Source organism: Myotis brandtii, unplaced genomic scaffold (assembly GCF_000412655.1).
Source record: "Myotis brandtii unplaced genomic scaffold, ASM41265v1 scaffold32, whole genome shotgun sequence".
In the NCBI taxonomy this organism is placed as follows: Eukaryota; Metazoa; Chordata; class Mammalia; order Chiroptera; family Vespertilionidae; genus Myotis; species Myotis brandtii.
The window spans coordinates 12,304,533-12,323,915 of NW_005362269.1; positions in this window are offsets into that span (position 1 = coordinate 12,304,533).

The following is a 19,383-nucleotide window of genomic DNA, read 5'->3' on the forward strand; positions in this document are numbered from 1 at the left end:
GTCATTTCTTGATTTGTTGATGATAGCCATTCTGACAGGTGTGAGATGGTACCGCATTGTCGTTTTGATTTGCATCTCTCAGATAATTAGTGACTTTGAGCATGTTTTCATATGTCTCTTGGCCTTCCTTCTGTCTTCTTTCAAAAAGTATCTATTTAGGTTCGTTGCTCATTTTTTTATTGGGTTGTTTATCTTCCTTTTGTTAAGTTGTATGAGTTCCCTGTAAATATTGGAGATTAAACCCTTATCGGTTATAACATTGGCAAATATGTTCTTTCATGCAGTGGGCTTTCTTGTTGTTTTGTCGATGGTTTCTTTTGCTGTGCAGAAGCTTTTTATTTTGATGTAATCCCATTTATTTATTTTCTCTTTAGTTTCCATTGCCCTAGGAGCTGTATCAGTGAAGAAATTGCTTTGGCATATATGTCTGAGATTTTGCTGCCTGTGGATTCCTCTAATATTTTTATGGTTTCCCGTCTTATGTTTAAGTCCTTTATCCATTTTGAGTTTATTTTTGTGTATGGTATAAGATGGTGGTCTAGTTTAATTTTTTTGCATGTTTCTGTCCAATTTTCCCAACACCATTTATGCTCAATTAATATTCAACAAAGGAGGCATGAACATACAATGGAGTCAAGACAGTCTCTTCAATAAACTTCATATGTTTTTAACAGTGGCTGCAGCAGTCTGCATTCCCACCAATAGTGTACTTGGGTTCTCTTTTCTCCACATCCTTGTCAGCACTTCAAGGCCACATTTTAAAAGAATATAAAGTTAGCATAACATGTAGATTCTGGAAAAATTGTGTAATGTAACACACGTGTTTAAGTCTAGACTAAACTAAGAGTTAGTCTATCCGTGTTAGTGAGTGTGCTATGAGGTTCTGTATACAATCTTCTGAATTTCCATAGGGATTTCTGTACTTCTTTTTATTTCAGTATTGTCTTAATTGGATATTAAGTGATAGTAGCTGCTGGAAGTGTCCCTGTTTTATAATTTCTGATTTCAACATTAAATAAGAACAAGTGCCTCTGCAGAATTTTATCTTTTAAAATTGGCAAGTTTATGATTTTAAAAATAAGTGTTAATTTGCTTAAGCATTTCAAATTTTTACATATAAACTATTGAGATTAGTAAATACATGCTAATAATATGTATAAGAATCAGATACATATATATTCATTTTTGTGTGAGTACAATTTAATCTTTAATGAGCCACTTCCTTAAATGATAGTAACTAGACTCTATTAAATGTAAAGTTTAATTTTTGCAATGTATAAATGACTAGTCTCTCTCCCAGATGAAAAAAGAGGTTAGTATTTAGCAAATTTCATAGTTCAAGTGAAAGTTAGGAAGCATAAAATAAATATAACTTTTTAAAGTTCAAAAACAATTAATGCACTTTTTAACCTTATGCTTTAGAAGTAATAAAAACAATAAAATATTAGGGTGGAGTCTGGAATAACTATGGAAAAGCCAGAAGGTCAAGAATAGTATCTTAAAATAGCAATCCGATCATGTCATTCCTCTACTTAACACCTTTCATGTTTTCTCATTATTCCTGGCAAAAAAATACCCAAACAAACAAAAACCTCCCTAATAGTCCAGTGCCCACTATAGTCTTTTTCCACTCTTTAGTCCCCCTCACACCAGATACCTGCTGCCACAGGACCTCTGCATATGCTATTGCCTGTAAGTCTCATTCTAATTGGTCCCTTGTGCTACTCTTATGCTTCAGCACTCAGACTAAGTTAAATTTCTATTAAAACACACTCAGGGAACATCAATCTCTCTTTTATATTTCCTTCACAATGGTAAATTTTCTGTATATTTATGTGCTGATTTCATGCAGGAGCTGCAAAAAAAAAAGTCACACACACACACACACACACACAACTGTAGAAACTTTTGTAATCATTTTATCACAGATTTACAGAGTTTAGCAGTCTTATTTCTCAGTCATTCCTTATGATGACAAATTTGTGGAAGAGATGAGCCCACAAGAGAAAAGATTAATAATTATAAATATGACTCATGTTTGTGTAGAGCTTTATATTTTACTAAGCCCGTTCTAAGTCTTATTCTCATTTGATTCTTGCAATAACCTCACGAGGAATTTAGGAACATTATTTATTCAACAAACATTTCAAGCATTTGTTATGATGCTGTGTTCTAGGGATACAAATATAAAAATAAGCAGCAGTTTTTTTCTCCTACCTTCAGGAGAAAATTTGTTTTTTTCATTGAGCTAACATTGGTTAATAGCATTATACGTTTTAGGTGTATAACATTATAATTTGATGTCTGTATACAGTATATAATTCTCACTGCCAAGAGGCTACTTTCCATCCATCACCATATATTTGACCTCCTTTACCCATTTTGCCTCCCCCCACCACCCCTTTCCCCTCGGGTAACCACAAATCTGTTGTCTGTATCTATGTTGTGTTTCCCTTTTGTTTTATAATAAACATATGAGTAAAATTATGCTGTTTTGTTCCTTTTCTGTCTGACTTATTTCACTTAGCATAATACTGTCAAGATCCATCCGTGTTGTTACAAATGACAATATTTCATATTGTTTTATGGCTGAGTAGTATCCCATAATATACATGCACTGCATCTTTACCTGTCCATCCCTTGATGGATGTTTAGGTTGTTTCCATATCTTGGCCATTGTAAATAAGGCTTTAATGAACATAGGGGTGTATATATCTTTCAAAATTAGTTTTCATATTCTGCAGATAGATACCTAGTAGTGGAATTGCTGAACCATATGGTAGTTCTATTATCAATATTTTGAGGAACCTCCATACTGTTTTTCACAGTGACTGCACCAATTTACATTCCCATCAACAGTATACAAGGTTGCTCTTTTCTCTACATTCTCTCACACACTTGTTATTTCTTATCTTTTTTGATAATAGCCATTCTAACAAGTGTGAGGTGATATCGCATTTTAGTTTTGATTTGCATTTCTCTAATAATTAGTGATGTTGAGCATCTATTCATGTGCCTGTTGGCCATATATATATTTTCCTTGGGAAAATGTCTATTCAGATCCTTTGCCTATTTTTTTTTTGTTTGTTGTTGTTGTTGTTGAGTTGTATGAGTTCTTTATATATTTTGAATATAAACCCCTTCTCAAAAATATCATTTGCAAATACCTCCTCATGTCTGTTTAGTTACCTTTTTATTTTGCTGATGTGTGTGTGTGTGTGTATGTGTGTGTGTGTGTGTGAATTTGACTCCAAAGGCAATGGAAAATAAAAGAAATGGGCCTTCATTAAACTAAATTTGACTCCAAAGTCAATGGAAAATAAAAGAAATGGGCCTTCATTAAACTAAAAACCTTCTGCACAGCAAAGAATACCATCAACAAAGCAAAAAGGGAGATCCTTTCTGGGGAGGGAGGAGAAGATACATAATAACTAACTATGCAATGGAAGGCAGTCGGGGCTCTATTCAGTATAAGAAAAGATTGGTGTGTGAATGGGAACAGGACAGGGGTAATTCTGCCTGAAGTAGTTAAAGATGCGGCAGGAGCACTGCAGGCAGTGGAAACAACATGAATAAATGAACACCTGACAGTGTGTGGTTTGTGGTGCTCAGGACTCAGGTGTAGAGACATAGGTAGAAGACAGCATAGCTCTCCCAATCTTGATCTCTGCATTTCTCTGCATTTCTGTGTTGGCTCCATCCTCAGCCGTGCTGCCCCGTCCTGGGGGCAAGCAATTCCAATCTCACATGTGGTCCTCACAGCATTTCCAAGAAGCTTCTCAAAATTGTGTCTCATGGGCTCCACTTGAGGGAATCAGCCACTTTCCTCAGGTTGGGCCATGTTCTGCTTGGCCACATCTAATTACAAAGTGCCCTTCAAAAGTCAAACCTATATCCAAACCCCATCTTAAAGCAGTTGTTCTCAAACTTTAGCACACATGAGCCTCCCCTAGAGGGCTTATTAACACAGATGCTAGATCGCATTCCTCCCCATGCCCCCAGCGAATCTGATTCAGCAGGTCAGAGTTTTATTTGTGGATTAGGTGATGCTGTCACTGTTGGTCCAGGGCCACACTTTGAAAATCACTGCCTTACAGAATTGGAAGGATGGTTTCCAACACAAAATTTGAGTGCTGTTACCTGAAGATATGGGCTGGATTTCAGGCAGGCCGAAACCACAGATTTAAACTACGACCGTCTGCAAAAATTTGAAACCCTATGATCATTGTTTGCAATTCAGCCCTTTCCCCTTCTCCTTGACCTTTTCTACTTCAGCTATTGGTAGCTTCATAGTTTTATTCTGGCTACATAAGGTTGCTCACCTTCAGGCACCAGGTCATCACCATTCTGAATAAAAAAAATATATATTCTTTCTTTGCTTTCCTCAGTAGAGCCTGACCCAAAGATCTGATGGTTGCATATTCATTAAAGATAACAAAACCGATCTAGATTTCTTAGGTTTAGGGCCCTGTTTGCCTTTTATGCAACCTTGGACATGTCACTTAACATCTGTGTGCCTGAATTTCAACACATGTTGATGATAATAGTATAATAATGACTATTATAGGTCATTGTGAGGATTCAATGAGTTCATAGCAGCTCAGAACAGCTCCAGAGACATTTTAAAAGTACCGTATCAGCTCTTGTTAAAAAGTGTCCATTGCTGTGGCTATAAGTAATTACACTTGATAGATTTTGGAAGAAAAAGGGTCCTGAAACACTGGCAGAATTTAACCCCTTTCTTGGATAGTCAGTGTACTCACATATACATCATTAAAAGGTTTGACTAAGGATACAGAGATGGTTAGCTCATGCTTCTTGTGCTCTTGCTGCTACTCCACAAGCCGTACTTCTTTTCAATACAGCATGAGTTCTCATGGAAAAACCATGAATTTTGGAATTACATGAAAATAGAATTTCATTTTTTTTCATATTCTAAACAAATAATTATGAGCAGATTAAGTACACTTTTGTAGCCCTGTTTCCTTATTTTTGTGAAATAAGATTAAAAATAGAAACCATATATATATATTTTTTTGTGAAGCCTTAATGCAGAAAAGGAGTAGCCTGGGGAAACATCATTTTATTGGCAAATGTTTAGGTTTTTTTCCCCCTTTAATTTCTCAAGTAAAGCTAGCATCTAAGCAGGTCTCTTTGGCTGTTATGCCAACAAGATGATTAACAGAAGTCATAGATTATATGAACATGACGGGGAAAATGTTCTCCTACAATATGGCTTTCAATGCCCTACCAAAAACTTTTGGTCCGTGACTATCACCTTCACTTATCTACGGAACTATTGAGTATAAGTGTTCACAGTTACTGTTTATGGAATTCTTTTCATGTTGCCTGACATGGTGTTGCGTCCTTGACGAGCAGTAATCCATGTATTTCTCATCCCAACACTAGGAAGTTCATACTACTGTTTGGCCAGTCTTTCAAGAAAGAATTTTATACCCATGAATGTCTTCGAAGTCTTTGTGTGAGTGAGCTTCTGTCTAAATTATTAGGACATTTGTGCCATGGAAGGGTTGGACAAAGGGCAGACTGTGAATGATAGACTTCAACTGAAATGAATGACATGTTGTCTTAAAAATGAATTGAATTATAGCTTTTAGTATTGGCTTCACATATATATCCAGACATCTCTTCACAAGAAGGTATTTTTAAAAAGCTAGAATCCTTGAGACTGTGATATCAGGACACCTCTCCTTTATGGCACATTTTCTTTTATATATTGGCCTGTGTCTGGCATGGAATATTGGACTATGCTTGTTCAAGGAACATGCTCTGTTGTTTTCTTGCCTTTGGCTTTGTAGGAAATGTTTTATCTTCTCTCTAAATGCCTTTTTATCTTCTTCATTTGCCTAAATCTGCTAGATTCTTCAGACCAGCTCAATTGCTTTTGTTATGAAGCCTGCCAAGGTTATATGGCATGATTCACTGCTCTTGGAGTTGTAATTTGCCAAATGTCTTCAAAATGTTTATTTTGCAATTGATAGCTATATAAATTTGAAAAATAAAGATAAGCAAAATTAATAAATGCAATCACCTGTAATTTCACCAGTAAAAAGGAAGGTGTGCTTGCATTTGTATACATGTGTATGGGTAAATAAATATAGGTTTATATATGTGTGTGTTTGAAAATTATAAAAGATTTATTTTCCTGCACCTTGCTTATTTACTGAACATTATACTATAAAGTAAAATGTTAAAATATGACTAATATCTCTTCAGTTGTACATTTACACTAGTCTTACTACTCAGGTAAAAGTTTTATATAAGGCATTCCAAACTAATGAATAAATAGCAAGACATGATTATTTTCCTGTCCATTTATTTTGTATAGGATCTTGAGAAAATTACTTATCCTGTTACTTTTGTGTGTGTGTGTGTGTGTGTGTGTGTAAAAAGTATTTAACTTAAAGGGTTATTTTAAGAATTGAATGAAGTAATGCAAATAAGATAGGTCATATAGTGCCAGGAATATAATGAACATTCAAAAACATTAATTAGTAGTATTTGCATTACATTTATTTATTTACTAGTGGCCTGGTGCACAAAATTCGTGCGGGGGTGGGGGGGTTGTCCCTCAGCCCAGCCTGCACCCTCTCCAATCTGGGATCCCTCTCACAATCCAGGACTGCTGGCTCCTAACTGCTAACCTGCCTTCCTGCCTGATTGACCCTAACCACTCTGCCTGCCGGCCTGCTTGCCCCCAACTGCCCCCCACTGATGGCCTGCTTACCCCCAACTGCCCCCCCGCCAGCCTGCTCTGGCCTGAACACCCACAACTTTGTCCCATCTTGGCTTGATCACCCACAACTACCCTTCCCTCTTGGTCCTTAACTGCCTCTACCTCGGCCCCGCCACAATGGCTTTGTCCAGAAGAACATCCAGAGGGTCTCCTGGAAGGTCTCCCAGTCTAATTAGCATATTACCCTTTTATTAGTATGGATAGAGGCCTGGTGCACAGTGGGGGCCAGCTGATTTGCCCTGAAGGCTGTCCTCCAGAAGAACATCCAGAGGGTCTCCTGGAAGGTCTCCCAGTCTAATTAGCATATTACCCTTTTATTAGTATGGATAGAGGCCTGGTGCACAGTGGGGGCCAGCTGATTTGCCCTGAAGGCTGTCCTGGATCAGGGTGGGGATTCCCTTGGAGGGCGGGGCGGCCTGGTGAGGGGCCTGTGGTGGTTTGCAGTCTGGCCACACCCCCATTGGGGTGGGGGTCCCCCTTGGGGACAGTGCCGGCCTGGGCGAGGGGCTGGGGCAGTTGGCAGGCCAGCCACGCCCCCATAGGGTGGGGGTCCCCGCTGGGGGTATGTGGCCAGCCTGGGTGAGGGGCTGAGGACTGTTTTCAGGCTGGCCACACCCCTTTCAGGGTGGGGGTTTCCACTGGGGTGCCTGGCCAGCCTGGATGAGGGGCTGATGGCTCTTTGCAGGCTGGCCATCCCCCCCAGCGGGTACCCTCACCTCAATGGGGGCATGACCTGCCTGGGTGAGGGGCTGAGGGCCATTTTCAGGCCCCTCCCACTGCGGCAGGCCTGGGTGACCCAAGCTTCCCGCGCACTCAGGCTGGGAGCCGCCGCCCACAGGCCCCTCCTTCAGCTGCTGGCCAAGGCAGGTGGGAAACTTAGGTCGCCCCCAAAGATGGAGGACGCCTAGCTTCCTCCATCTCCAGGGGCGACCCAAGCCTCCCCCTTGCTCTGGCCAGCTCCGTGGCCGCCGCCCACAGGCCCCTCCTTTGGTGGCCGGCCCAGGCGGCGGGAAGCTTGGCTTCCTCCGACGCTGGGGGCGACCCAAGCCTCCCACTCACTACAGCTGGCTCCGTGGCTGGCCATCTTTGTCCTGCTAATTTGCATATCCCCTCCTGATTGGCTGTGGAGTGTCATTGGAGGTACAGTCAATTTACATATTTGTCTATTATTAGTGTAGATTTTATTTATTTATTTATTCAACATATGCCAGATATGTATCCAGAAATATGCTGGTTCCAACTTCTAGGAGCTTAAAGTCTATTTAAAGCATTTTCACTAAATAAAAGTACTTCCATAGTTAACAGCAGGATAGAAGGAATAAGCATGTGGCAAATTAGAACAGCCAAGCCTTTGGTCTTAAAAATGAAGTAGTGATACAAAAAAAAATTGCAAAGAACAAATTTTTTATCTCAGAGGAGATTCCATAATGAGTTATTCTAACCTGTAACATCAGGCATTTTCTTTTATCTTTCGGATTATAGTAAAACAAAACAAAACACAAAAACCAACAAAAACAAAGATAGCCCTGTCATGTCCCGCCACTGTCACTTAATTCCTGGAACTGGATTAACCACGAGAAAACCAATTCAAGTAACGCGAGACTCGGCAGCTGTCAGGCAGGGTTAGTCTCCTTGTATATCTTCTTGCCAAGGAAAGCAGCCTATAGCTTCCTCTTTTTTTTTTTCAGGACATGGGTAAATTCCTGCCTCATCCGTACAAAACCTTCAGACCTCTGAGAGGCCAGAGGGTACAGATTGAAATTCATGCCTAACAGAAACAGCTCCCGCAGTCCTCGCCACACTCCCGTACACAGTATTCAAAAGAGGACCCCAAGGACTTAGCTCTTGTCCCTGCTCTGCATTTGAACTGGGTTCATGTACAGGCACAGAGCAGCTAGTGTTTTACAAAGGGCAGGGGTGGGTACATTGAAAGCACTCAGCATTATCCGACATCCCTAGGTTTGTGTCTGATCCACTCTTTTACCTTAAGCCTTTGTTGTCAGGTTGGGAACACAGTTGAATTCTGTTAAACAGTGTGTTAGTGTGTGTGTGTGTGTGTGTGTGTGTGTGTGTGTGTTTCCCAAAGACCAGAAAGGCGAAAAGAGACTATTAAAAGCAAATCTTAAAGCAGATTGGTGGGTTACTATGCCCATCTGGGTCTTTATTGACTGTGCACCACTAGCTGATTGGACTAGAAACACCTGTTGTTTTCCCTGCAGAGCCATTGGGGAGAGAAGGTGTGCAGCCAGAGCTTAGGGATTTGAACATGTGGCTGCTGCAGGAGCCTTGGTAAGTTGTAGCAGAGCAAGAGAGTAAACACTGGAGTATGCGTCCTTTGTCACTCTGCTAGTCTGGGGGAAATTTTGGCCCACGCTTCCTTGCATTTGGTACTATAGACTATTTTAATAATGTTTACACGCTGGTTCTGCTCCCCATCTCAACAAGCTGTTAAGAGAAGCCACATTTAAACAAGCATCCGTGCATCTTTTGCTGCTTCTTGTGAGAGGGTAGCAGGCTGTTCCCCAGAATAGTCTGTAAAAGATCTTTTCCAAATAAACGGCTTTAATGCTAAGCAAAATGCCACATATGTAAAATAGGTAAGGCCAAATTATGTAAAATGCTTTTTTTAAAGATGAGGGAAAAGGACTTAGTATGAAATAAATCTGTCAGCATGGGGAGTTCCAGAAATAGTTGTAAAGGTAGTTTGAGCTGCTTAAGACTGCAATTACTATTTACTTCTTCAAATTAGCTCCATTATCTTATGAATTAATCTTAAGAATAATTTATTTGACCTCCAGGGGCTTGTGGCCATATCATGAATAGATGTTTAAAAAGCCTGCTGAAAGTCTTTTAAAACCCAATTTAATCTTTGTATCAAACACTTTTACTTATTGCTTATTCCCATCCAAACACCCCCACATTCCAAATTTCTCAAGGAAGCCTTTTTCTACATTAGTGTTAATGGATTGGCACGGGAAGATACATATTATTCACCCTGAGTTATAGGTATCAAGAGAAACAACCAAGTCAGTGCGCTTTGTTCTTAGTAAGCTTACTTAATCTCTCAGATATGTAAAGAGGAAAACAATATGAACCAAGCCATCTTCTTAATTAAAATCATAAAGTGAATACTGAAATGGGAAAGACCCTTAAATAGTATCTGGACTAGACTTTTCTTTTTTCTAATTGAGGAAAAATAGGTTCAGAATGCTAAAACAACTGGCAGGTGCAAACACTCCAAACAACAATCAGGGCTTCATATTTCCAATTTCATTTGATTGTTTTGGCTCTTATTGCCTCTTCATAAAGAATCAATTGAGCCAACTCTTAACAACTCAGATGCCTTGGATTTCCCCTGAGAAGATCTATATTGATAGTTGTGGAGTGGGACTTAAGAATCATCGTTTTTTGACAAGCGTTCTGGGAAATGATTGTGACACAAACACTATAGAAAACCCTGCACCATATAATTTTGTCCTTAAAGGTCAAATATCACTGCTTTATCATTTAAGCCTGTATGGTAATTTCTAAACCATATTATTGCAAATTTATTTTAAAATTGTCTATATTTTATATTGAGACTTTGGGGGAAGCTTTTCATTTAGACCTGCATGATATCCACTGATAAGTCAATTTTCCTGGAATCTGCTTTTATATTTATGGGGTTTAAACATCTATTTTCTGTAATATTGCTGTTTCCTAAAAGACTATCTAGGACTTTTCACCATTCAATCCACATCCTATTTAGTAAGATAATAAATTTCAAAGTGCACTGAAGCCACACCTACTGAAATAGGCTCTAGGAGCTGATGTTAGGCAGCAATCAGAACACTTGGCAACTGAATAGACTGCTATGCTTGCCTTGCACGTGTTTCCTAGAAATAATGCAAATTGTGCATCCATAAGACTTTAGCACCCCAAAAATAAATAAATAAATAAATAAATAAATAAATAAAAAAATAAAAATCACTTCTTCACAAAAAACACAAGTTAAAGAATCGTCGAGTGCTGTCCATGGTGCTAATAGTAAACCTTACTGGGAATGGCTTTTAAAGAGCCAGCTTGTGAAGAGCATTTAACAGACGCTGCTTTTAATCCCTATCATTTCGGCAGTGCCAAGAATATCCAGGCACGCAATTGGACGCCCATGGAGTTCTCCCCTAAGCCAAGTGAAAGAAGGGTACCTGCAATTATTTAAATAGACATGTTTGACTCTCAAGTAATTTATATGGAAAATAATGGCCCATGCACAAGAGTTGAGTTATTCTTTAAAAAGACAGACTTAGCCTGTAAGCTAACATAGTTTAGTGATTTCAGGGACTGCGTGCTCAACCTCTCATGTGAATTGTGCTTTCATACCATCTCATTTGACAATTAAAATGGAAAACCGTGGGAAAAGCCATTGTTTGTTTTTCTATAGTGCCATCAATGTGCAGGGCCCCGAACAATAGTCAGGGCATGGCAGACAAAGGCTCTGCCCCTTGGAGCTTACAATTGAGCAGCGTGACACAATGCAGAACAATACAATTCAGAACAAGCATGTGGTGATTAACAACCTTTCCATGTGGCATTCTTTGCAGAATAGGTGCTATTTTCTATATAAGTCAGTGGGTGGAGGAGGGAGGGAGGCAGATGTACATAAATTGACAGAAGGGGACTTTTACAGAAGATACAAACCAGCCTTGGGTGAATAGACCAAGGAGGAATGCAGATTAGGAGAATGGTATGATCAGTAGTTAAAGAGTACAGGGCAGGCTCTCTCTCTCTGCAGTGAATGGGGACCTGGGGAGCTCCTGGAAATAACAGGGATGGATGGCCTCATCATAAAGAAGAAAGTAGGAGCTAAGGTGTTTAATGAAGAAGAGTCCCTTTCTAGTATTTCAGGAAAGGAAATTGGTTTGAAAGCATCCATGGAGGGGAGACAGGGATAAGATTTTGTGGTGTGCTCTTCAAAATTTGAAATTTTACTTGAGAAACACAAAATTCTGGCAGGTGTTTCACAAATGAATTCTAAGTTGGTTATGGAAGAAGAAGCAGTGTGGTTTAGCTAGAATTGTATATTGAGACATCGTGAATCCAGAGCGATGACTACGCGAATTCAAACATATTTGGAACCTAAATCTAGTATTCTGTGTGGTGTCTATAGTGTGAACAACGTTTCAGTAGGAGCAACTATTGGAAGCAACTTGATGTTTATTTTACTCTGTTAATGATGGCTAATATGTCTTGAGTGCCTACTACAGCAAGGCATAATTCTCAGCATTGCTTATATTACCTCCTTCATTCCTCACAGCTGCCCTGTGAGGTAGGTAATATAAGTATTATAAACCCTATTCCACAGATGAGTAAATTGAGGCACACAGAGACTAAGTAACTTCCCAAGAACAGAGAGTCTTGCTTCAAACTCACTACTCTAACCACAAAGCCACAAATTTCTATCCAAATCCAGGTTTCCATTCTCAAAGAAAAACACAACCTTGATGGGATTCTCCTGTATTTTCTGGAATGTTACAGGACAATAATTCATTTGTGCTTGTATAATTCTGTATACATATGGGATTATGCATATATATTCTTCCTATAGTCTTTCTATTCTGGTTAAATTTACTATGTGAATTAGTATAATAAATAAGGCAACATTGTTTGCATCAAGTACAATAGATTTAACATCTAGAAATCTAGATAAAATATTAAGAAATAAGGAAGAACACCATGAATCCACCCAGCTCCTATGAAAGAATAATGTAAAATTGGGAAATAAAACATGTAATAGATTAAAGTTTGGGTCCAAGAAAAATATTAGCAAATAGCTTTTCCTTTATTTGCTTCATTGCTGAAGGCCCCAGAGTACCTTATGGCAGCCTGTTTTCTACATATTACATCCACATAGATTATAGGTAAATGCAGAATTCAAATAGCTTTCCTATTGTTTATCCCAGGTGTAGTTATTTTGCTATGCAGGGTTCCCTGCATATTTACAAATATTTTTCAGGGGTTCCCTAACCTTGCTTTCTGTTTTTTGTGTCTGTTTGTGTCACACTTAAGCAATCTCTTTATCCCAGGAGCCTCTAAGGATTCTTAAATGTGAATTATCTCAGGTAACAGTTTGCTTTAAAATACAGTAGGCCCTAGAGCACCTTGGTCTTCAGATAGGCAGGCATAAAAATCAACTGCCATAGGAAACCTCTGCTGAGAATTATTATGACGATCCCAAAGGAATGGAGACCACTGGTTTAAGAACACGAGAGCTGAATACCAAAGATATATAAGTAGCTTATTTTCTCATTAAGTGTAAGCTTGCATGATATCTGTGTTCCTTGAGCTTGAATAACAATTTTTCTTCAAGTCTTCTCAACCCCAAACAAGTGGTTCACCAAATAAACAAACGGGAAAGGAGAACACAATAAATTTTATAAGTGGTGTATTTACACAATCATGTCTAAACTCCTAAAATGATTTTAAGTACATATGCACATACTTAACTGTAATAATGTAGGCTGGAGTTAGTACAGGGGAAAAATATAAACATCATCTAAGGCAGGGGTCCTCAAACTACGGCCCACGGACCACATGCAAATACAAATATTGTATTTGTTCCCGTTTTGTTTTTTTACTTCAAAATAAGATATGTGCAGTGTGCATAGGAATTTGTTCATAGTTTTTTTTTTTTTAAACTATAGTCTGGCCCTCCAACGGTCTGAGGGACAGTGAACTGGCCCCCTGTTTAAAAAGTTTGAGGACCCCTGATCTAAGGTATCAAAAGCCTTTAATGTTTTGCTTCAACTGACAGGGACTCAAATATTCCAGGCCTAGGATAATTTAACCTCTTTCATAAGCACAACTATCAAATTTCAGTTTTACTCCATCTGACTCTTCTTGTTTTTTCATCTTCTTTACAAGTTCCTTCTCATATCCTAAAAAGGTTATCAGGTTGTTCCTAAAGTAAAGAGTAACAACAAAACTACCATGTTTCATTTCAAAGAAGTGTAGGGTCTCTCTCCCTCCAAAGCTAACTGTTTCAAAAGAATCCCTTTAGTCTCTGAAATAGGTGTCAGTTGAACCACTCCACTGACATCTTTTTCAAATATAATTGACTAGAGGCCCAGTGCAAGAATTTGTGCACGGGTGGGGTCCCAAGGGGTCGGTGGACCAGGACGCAATTGACCCTCCGGGCCTGTGGTGGGATGCCCTTGCCAGCCAGGGATCCTGATCCATCCCACTGACATTCACGCCAGTTGTCAGGAGCCACCTGGTGGCCACTTTTATATTGTTTCTTCCTTGTGGAGTGTCTAGGGAGGGGAAGTGGCCATGGTGCCTGAGGCTGACTTCCAGGAGGCCAGTGGTGCTGTCAGATCATGCTGGCAGCACTGGTCCATCAGTGTTCTGTCTCTGGCCTGTTCTCCGGAAATTGGACCTGCAGGACTACTGAGGGAGTGAGTGGCTGCTGCCAGGCTGGTGGGCCACCCGGATGGATCTCAGCTGAGCGGCACTCCTGCTGTGGGAGCACACTGACCACCAGGGGGCAGCTCCTGCGTTAAGTGTCTGCCCCCTGGTGGTCAGTGCGCATCATAGCAACCGGTCATTCTGGTTATTCGATTGTTTGGTCACTTAGGCTTTTATATACAGTGGGGCCTTGACTTACGAGTGTCCCGACTAACGAGTTTTTCGAGATACGAGCCGTCTCTTGGCCGATATTTTGCTTTGAGTTGCGAGCTAAAATTGGGGTTACAAGCCAGCTTCAGATATCCCACCGCTAGTTGGCGCAGCGAACGTCACAGTGAACGCCACATCAGCCCAGCATTCAATTCATTGTAATGGTGAAAATTGATTTGACATACGAGTAATTTGAGTTACGAGCTCCGTCACGAAACGAATTAAACTCGTAAGTCAAGGTCCCACTGTATATAGATTCCTGTTTTACCTTTTATTTTTTTCCTAAATTGAGATCTAATTTATATTCAGTGAAAAAGCAGAGTTCCTGAATATTTTCGAAAATGTGTACACTAAATAAATGATACACTTACGTAGATAGAGTGCATGTGCATCATTCCAGAACATTCCCTCATGCCAACTTGTAGGTGTGGTGAAAGAAATGCCTATGGGGGTGGGGAGAGGACAATGCATTCCACTTCATGATAGATTATTTTTTTCCCTTATTGTAGACCTAAAATTAATGGAATCCTACAATGTGTACCTGGCTTGTATCTGGCTTCATGTATTCAGTGTAATATTTTGGAGTTTTGTCAAAGTTGTCATGTGTAGCAGAAGTTCATTCTATTTCTCTCTTAGGTGTTTTCCATTAAATGAACATATCTCCATTTCTTAATCCATTCTCTTGTTTGTGTGTATTTGCATTGTTTCTGATTTGGGGCCATTATGCGTAAAGCTTTTATGTGCATGCACATGTCCCCTTGAGAACATGTTTTCATTTCTCTTGGGTGAAAGCCTAGGGATAGGATTGCTGAAACATAGGGTAGATGATTGTTTAACTTTACGAGAAGCTTCCAAACAGTTTTCCAAAGTAGATTACCATTTTGCATTCCCACCAGCAATGAGGAAAAGTTCTGGTTATTCCATATATTTACCAACGTTTGAAGTTTCAGTCTTTCCAATTTTTGGTCATTTTAGCACATAGGCACAATATCTTCTTATGATTTTAACTAGAGGCCCGATGCACGGAATTCGTGCGAGGGGGTCAGCCCCCGGCCACCGCTGTGGTTGGGGGGGCCTCTGCTTCTGCCTCTGCCTCTGCCTCCACCCCAGCCCGAAGCGGCTTGGTCCAGAAGGACATGCGGTCTAATTAACATATTACCCTCTTATTATTATAGATCAGCATTTCTTAATGACTAAGGACGTTGAGCACTTTATCTTGCTTTTAGTGTTCAATTGTGAAGTGCCCAAGTATTTTGCTCATTTTTGAGTTGGCTTATATTATTATTATTTCGTAGCAGAAAACCCCTATATCATACCATACACAGACATTAATTCAAAATAGAGTATGAAATGAAAGATAAAGTTACCAAAACTGCAAACTATTAAAAGAAACGTAAGGCCCTAACTGGTTTGGCTCAGTAGATAGAGCGTTGGCCTGAAGACTGAAGGGTCCCGGGTTCAATTGTGGTCAAGAGCACATGCCCAGATTATGGGCTCAGTCCTTCATCATTGATATTTCTATCTTGCTCTCCCTCTCCCTTCCTCTCTGAAATCAACAAACATATACTTAAAAATAAATACGTAAAAGAAAACATAGAAAAATACATTTACCACAGAGGCAGACATTTCTTAGATGGGACAGAGAGAGCACTGCCCATATAATAAAATATTGCTATATTAGATTTCATGAAAATTAAAAACCTCTGCTCATCAATAGCCACCACTAAGAAAGTGTATAGTCAAACCACAGAGAAAATATTCACAATGCACAATGTTATAGGAAGGTAACTAAATGGTTTTTAAATTATAAAGTATATGAACTTTTAATGTCTGTCTTTTATGGATTATTTTTTTTCCACATCATTTGGCCCTGTTTGAGCACCCACTTCTTAAAAATTGATTCCTATTAGTTGTTATTTTCCTCATTTTTAAATTCTCTCCAACTCATCTATTTGAATCATTTTTGTTGCTTTTCGGATGTGTTACCCAGGCCATCTCCCTGGCTGTGTACTCTTTTCAATCTAACTTTTCCCTGGGTGGTTCCAAGTCTTGCCACTGACGGTGTGACCTGTCAGGCAGCAGCACCAGGGCCTTTAATCTCTTTAGGCTTCTAGAACCCCAGCCAGACCCACTGACGCACATCTGCATTTTAACGACGGCCCAGGGGATTCCTATGTATACCCTTTACAGCTAGAGAAGAAGTAGCCTTAGAACTTACACATCCAGATTCTATTGTCTTCTCGGCTGATGGTTCTTATGTATTTAGTACATGCCATTCGAATGCGGTCCAGATTTATAGCTCAGCGTGCCGAGTATCTCCAGATGGCAGATACTGAAGTAGGTATGTAAAACACAATATGTTCCAAAACAAACTCATTATTTTTCTCTTACTTCCATATCTCGGTTAGAGAAGAGGTGAAGTCAAACGGTGTTTATCTCATAATATTAATGACTAAAACTTTTTTTTTCCCTTTAGAATTTTTTTTTTGCTTTTTAAGTTAATTTTCTTTTTTAAATTTTTTCTTTATTGATTAAGGTATTACATATGTGTCCTTATCTCCCCATTGCCCTCCCCCCCACTCATGCCCTCACCCCCCTGTTGTCTGTGTCCATTGGTTAGGCTTCTATGCATGCATACAAGTCTTTGGTTGGTCTCTCCCCCTTACCCCCACCCTCCCCTACCTTCCCTCTGAGGTTTGAAGATCTGATCGATGCTTCTCTGTCTCTGGATCTGTTTTTGTTCATCAGTTTATGTTGTTCATTATATTCCATAAATGAATGAGATCATGTGATATTTTCCTTTCTCTGAATGGCTTATTTCACTTAGCATAATACATTTTAAGAGATTTTTACATAGAACTGAAATGGTGTTGAAATACTCAGTTTTTAATTGTTTAAGGCTTGGAGGGCACAAATTGAGTTATGGAAAGAAAAGAACAAATTGAAGAAAAATAAATAAATTAACAATAATAATAATAATAATAATAATAAAGCCCTAACAGGTTTGGCTCAGTGGATAGAGCATGGCCTATGGACTGAAAGATCCCAGGTTTGATTCCGGTCAAGGGCATGTACCTTGGTTGCGGGCACATCCCCAGTAGGAGGTGTGCAGGAGGCAGCTGATCAATGTTTCTCTCTCATCAATGTTTCTAACTCTCTATCCCTCTCCCTTCCTCTCTGTAAAAAATCAATAAAATGTATATTTTTAAAAAATAAAAAATAATAAAAATAAATGGGATATGCATATTAACTTTCTAAAAGAAAGATATTCATATATTATCTTTTGTTCTAAATAATCTTAGAGTTCAAAACTCAGGCACCTTTTCCTACACACAACCAGTTCAGCAACCCTCTTACAGGAGAGAGCATACAATGCTATAGATTTGCATATGTTTGTTATGTGATGTCAGTTGATCAGATTTTTATCCCTCAAAGTATCCATCAATAAAGACTAAGCATAACTAATAAAGTTATGTCTTATTCATTTATTCCCAGTCACCAATAAAGCAAGCCATTTGACTCAGTTGAGAGGAGAAAATACAAAGGATTTTATTTACATTATAAGAAGAATAAAACTTACTACTGAATTGCTTTTATGGAATTACACACATTCCATAGGTACTGAGTCCAATGATAGTTAGACTTTTACTGAAAATATTTCCTCTGAAATGTCAGTGTCTTTTATAGTCATGTCAGAGAAAGCACTTCTTTTTATCTCACCATTTCTCTAAGGTGAAGATCCAAATTCATGCTTTTCACTGTTTCCGGTGAAGTTTTATGCCTCTCCTGGCTACTTTTTCAAAAAAAGAAAAAGAAAAGAAAAAGAAAGGAAGACACAAAACCAAAATTCCAATTAATTAATTGCCATTTTCAGCCTCATCCTCAGCTATGTTCAATGAATGAAATATCAATTAGCATAACTGAAAGATGGGGGTCTTTTTTTATTTATGGAGAACTTCTGTTGCCTCACTTTATGATCATTAACTCATTAAGTCCATACATTGGCCTTATGATGCGTAGAGAGTTACAGTTACTTTCCAAAGATGTCACAGCTGGATAAATGGTACTCAGGATTGCCTAATTCCACAGCCAATGCTGTTAACTACTCTGACACAGAAGTGTAGACATTTGTCTTCGTCTTTTGCTTCCAAGCCTCCTATCTGGAGAAATCACTGTAAAGGGAGAAATCTGTCCCCTTTACCTCTGGAAGGGTGAGTTTTCGGCTCTGTGAGTTAGGAAAAAATATCAGTCAGAGAAATAACAAAAATGATGACAACTGTGCCTGTCCTATGGAGGAGAGGAAAACGAATTACTTCATGACACCAGGGTGCATTTGGAAAGTTGGGCTTCAAGTAATCCTAGGAAGAAACTGTATTACTGAGCAGCCTGTGATCCTCTCCTATGCCCCAGCATTAGATCAACAAGTACATATTCACTCCCAATAGGGCCAGACATCTCAGTCTGTTTGTCTTTCCTCTCTCTTCTCTCTCTTCTCTTTTCTCTCTTCTCTCTCTCTCAACTTCAACATTAAAATGAACCCCCAACTTACCACCTGTACAACTAGACACAGGAGTGTTTCCAGCTGAGAAAAGAATTTTTCACACATTGCTGGACTCTCAACCCTGAGCAGACACAGCATCCTCCCAGCAGATAGGTTTTCTGAGTGGAAGCAGTGGTGCCGACAGGATCCACATTTTTAATCTGTGTTCATCCATGTGGCATCGTGTCTTCTTGGGAGGGCATTGTCATCTAGTGGAAGCTGATGTTCTGGCAGGCTTTCACTTTGCTAGTCTATCATTACCATCGCAGCTGAACCAGAAGGCCTCCGGTGCTTTCTGTTGCTCTCAGTCAATCAGTATGACAGTTACCAACTTTTCCCAAAACACGGATCCGAAGGAGGCAGTCTCTGCATGGGGTTTCCATGTTCAGTATTCGTTCCTCCTCTTATATAAGAAAACTGAAATAATTAATTG